General features: G+C 45.7%; 1 pseudogene; it reads right to left on the reverse strand.

Annotated features, from left to right (window-relative positions):
• Positions 1-759: 759 nt before the first annotated feature.
• LOC149355711 (uncharacterized) lies at positions 760-1914 on the reverse strand (annotated as a pseudogene).
• Positions 1915-4077: the final 2163 nt, after the last annotated feature.

A 4077-nucleotide genomic window follows, 5' to 3' on the forward strand; every position in this document is an offset into this window, starting at 1 on the left:
ATGATACTTAATGATGAGCATGTGATGTATTGGTAACAGCCTGAAATTATTTGCCTTTTTGAGTGCAAATAGCTTCAGTGGTTCTTCATTTATGTTGACTTTGTTCCTGTGGCCACAATACAGTGCTTACTTTTTTAGCACACTAATACAGGCAAGGAAAATACTTGTGGATAATTTTTTCACTTGAATTTTTTCTGCAGAGTGCATCACCCAGTTTTCCCAAGCCCTCATGCACTGGCAGTACATCAACAAGGCTGTTTCATGGGTACCAGCTGCGTTGGAACGTGGGTAAAGAAGAGCAAGAGAAGCATGAACACAAAATAAAACAGGCTGTACGAGCTTCAACTTTTTCGAAATTTTTTGGTCTCATTGTGACAGATGTAATGGGGCCCCCCTGACCGCTGCCCCAACATCTCCCAGTAGTCCCAACATGCCCCAGTATCCCACCATCTCCCAGTAGTCCCAACACCTCCCAGTAGTCCCACCATCCCCCAGTAGTCCCAACATCTCCCAGTAGTCCCAACATCTTCCAGTAGTCCCAACATCTACCAGTAGTCCCACCATCTCCCAGTAGTCCCACAATTCCCCAATAGGCCCAACATGTCCCAGTAGTCCCACCATCTCCCAGTAGTCCCACCATCTCCCAGTAGTCCCACCATCTCCCAGTAGTCCCACCATTTCCCAGTAGTCCGACCATCCCAACAGTCCACCATGCTTTCCATTACCAGAATCCACCAAGGTTTCCAGTATCTTTGGCTTTTATTCCAACAGGGCTGTCGCCATATTCGGCTACTGTTGCGGCCTGCCACCTAGTCGACCGATTTCTTGGAGTTTCTTGTTGTAGTGCGCCTGAGTCTCCAAGTGCTGCAATTTGTACTCAATGTTCTTGAAGAGAACGATGCCACAGTATTGACATGAAAGGTCCACATCTTCCACATCTTCCATCGGCTGATGTTGTGGCAAGGATGCAGGTGTTAAGAGGGAGACCGTTGTCTGGTTGGGGGCTGACTCAGACAAGGACAGTGTGCGTATGCCTTCGTCAAGCGAAATCTCACGCAGAACCTGTTCTTTCTGCAATGCCTTCCGGTGCTTCTTGCCCTGCAATAGAAAGAAACAGAATGCGTGCCACTTCTCAATTGTGCAAGAAAGGGTTTAGTGAATAGTTGGGGCTACTAGAGAGGGAATGTGCAGGGTGTGTGTCCTGTAGTTTCACAGTAACAGCTTAGAATTACACATCACAATCAAAAGCCTACAGAACCCAGTCAAAGATACAACACAATATTTTGTACTTTTGTCATCACGACAAATTTTTATGTTCTTTAATAGCATTTCTCTATAGTACTGTACAGTAGTTTTCTGTAGTCTGCAGATTTGTAGTACTTTTCCGTAGTAACTGCACAAAATTCTGCTGTTCTGTTGCGCTACAAAAAGGTCTGTTGCAGTACAAAAAGTTCTGTTGCGCTACAAAACGTGCATAACTGGCTCCCTGTGCCAAAAGACATCTGAAACGCGCTTTCAGGTACGTGGTGGTGGTGTCCAACTGCAAATAACTGTTTCCAAGAATATTTCCAGCTGAGCAAAGGTAAACTGACAGCAATTTGTTCCCGAAATTCAACTCACGCTTGTATGTGCAATCAGGGCCTCTTTACACGTCACGGCCACGTTGCAGACATTGCACTGGAGCGGCAGCCCAGCGTTCTGCGCCAGAGTAGTAACAGCGGCAGCAGACGCCACGGATGCGTCGGTATCCAGGGTGGCCTGAGCGGCGGGTCTTCCGCCTTCGGCCCGTCTTTCGTAGTGCTTCTGGCTTTCCACATTCTTTAGATGTTTGACGCTCTTCAGGTGGTCGTGGTAGGGCACGGGGCCGTTGAACAGCATGCAGCACGGCTCGCAGGAGTAACGCGTCGACGCCATCTGTAAAATAATACGCGACGATGTTCGATGGCTCCGCGTTCAATAGCACTTCAATTGCAGGAAGGAGTCGTCCTGCGAAAAGCCACAAATTTAAAGTATTTCCGCAGAACCTTTAAGTTACAAACGCGAAAACCTGATCAGATACTGCCGCGAAGTCTTTTGTTCCTTTATCGCTGTAGGAGCACAGCCTTATCGTTTTCAGCTTCGTTTCACGGGCTCAGTCATCTAACTTATTGCATTCAGGAGAGGCAGAAGATCGCGAGTCTGTTTCTTTGTAGAAAGCTGTGCGCATTGTATAAACAAAGAACGGCCAACGCGTTACGGCCTTACCATTAACCCAGGGCTTTAAAGCGCGCATACACTGTCGCCACTACAAAGTTTTTTTCTCTGACTGTGGGCAGAAATTCTTCGTCTCCCTTCATTCCTGCCTGTGGTAAGCTTTACACAACAGTATTTCCAGGGGCTAAAATACCGGCTACATGCATTTAAGCTTTCCACTTAACGTTCTTCCTCGTGCTTGTCATTCAAAGACACGTTCATCAGCATTATGACACTTCGGCAGCTGCAGGGAGTGTCGTATGGACGAAACTTGGTGGTATTCAAAAAATATTACTACAGCCTTGCGAAGTAGTCGTTTGAGGCAAGCACATTGCAGGAGAGGCATCACGCCCCGATCCGTCACCCCCTTGACGGCATTCATACTCACGCAAGCCTGATTGACAAATGACTAGTCTCACGATGAAAGTCAAAATTTGGATTATCGATAATCACGGGGACGTTATATAAGCACAAAATGTAACGCCAAACGCGTTGACTCGTGGCCAGCACACATCTCATTAGTACCTGCCGTTAACTGTACTATGATCGATCATTCATCATCATCAGCCTGACTTCACCCACTGCAGGGCAAATGCCTCTCCGATGTCTCTCGAATTAACCCTGTACTACGCCAGTTGCGGCTACTATATCCCCGCTAACTTGTTAATCTCATCCGCCTACCTAACTTTCTGCCGTCCCCTGCTACGTTTACCTTCTCTTGGAATCCACTCCATTACCCTTAAGGACCTACGGTTATCTTGCCTTCGCATTACATGCCATTTCAACTAGGATATCATTAACCCGTGTTTGTTCCCTCACCCACTCCGCCCTCTTCCGATCTCTTAAAGTTACACCTATCATTTTTTCTTTCCATAGCTCGCTGCGTTGTCCTTAACTTAAACTGAACGCTCTTTGTTAACCTCCACGTTTCTGCCCCATAGGTGAGTACCGGTAAGATACAGCTGTTGTATAATTTTCTCTTGACGGATATTGGTAAACTGACATTCATAATCTGAGAGAACCTGCCATATGCGCTCCATCCCATTCTTATTCTTTTAGTTATTTCCCTTTCATGATCCGGACCTGCGGTCACTACCTGCCCTAAGTAGACAATCTCTTACTACTTCCAGCACCTCTCTACTAACTGCGAACTGCTGTTCCTTTTCTAGGCCGTTGAACATTACTTTGGTTTTCTGCATGCTAATTTTTAGCCCCACCGTTCTGCTATGCCTGTCTAACTCATTGATCATGCTTTGGAGTTCTTGTCCTGAATGGCTTAGCAAGGCAATGTCATCAGCGAATCGCAAATTACTCAGGTATTCTCCATTAACTCTTATCCCCAACTCTTCCAATTTCAGGCCCCGGAATACCTCCTGTAAGCAGGCGGTGAATAGCATTGGCAAGACGTGTCTCCCTGCCTGACAGCTTTACGTATTGGAATTTTATTGCTGACTTAATGGAGAACTGTAGTAGATGTGCAATCGTTATAAATATGTTCCAATATTTTCACATAACACTCTTCCACACCCTGATTCAGCAATGCCTGCATGACAACTGAGGGTTCCACTTAGTCAAATGCTTTCTCGTAATCAATGAAAGCTATATATAGGGGTTGGATCTATTCGGCGCATTTCTCTATCACCTGATTGATAGTGTGAATGTGGTCTATTGTCGAGTATCTTTCACGAAAGCCTGCCTGATCATTTGGTTGATTGAAATTTAAGGTTGTCCAATTCATCATTGCTTCAATCATTGCTTGAGCACAAATCAATCACGCTGAAGTGCTCGCTTACTATACCCTTACAAAAATGGCTATCAACTTTCTATAGAATTTTTATTAACATT

Source organism: Amblyomma mixtum, chromosome 3, assembly GCF_055824585.1.
Source record: "Amblyomma mixtum isolate Tamu chromosome 3, ASM5582458v1, whole genome shotgun sequence".
NCBI classification, from domain to species: Eukaryota; Metazoa; Arthropoda; class Arachnida; order Ixodida; family Ixodidae; genus Amblyomma; species Amblyomma mixtum.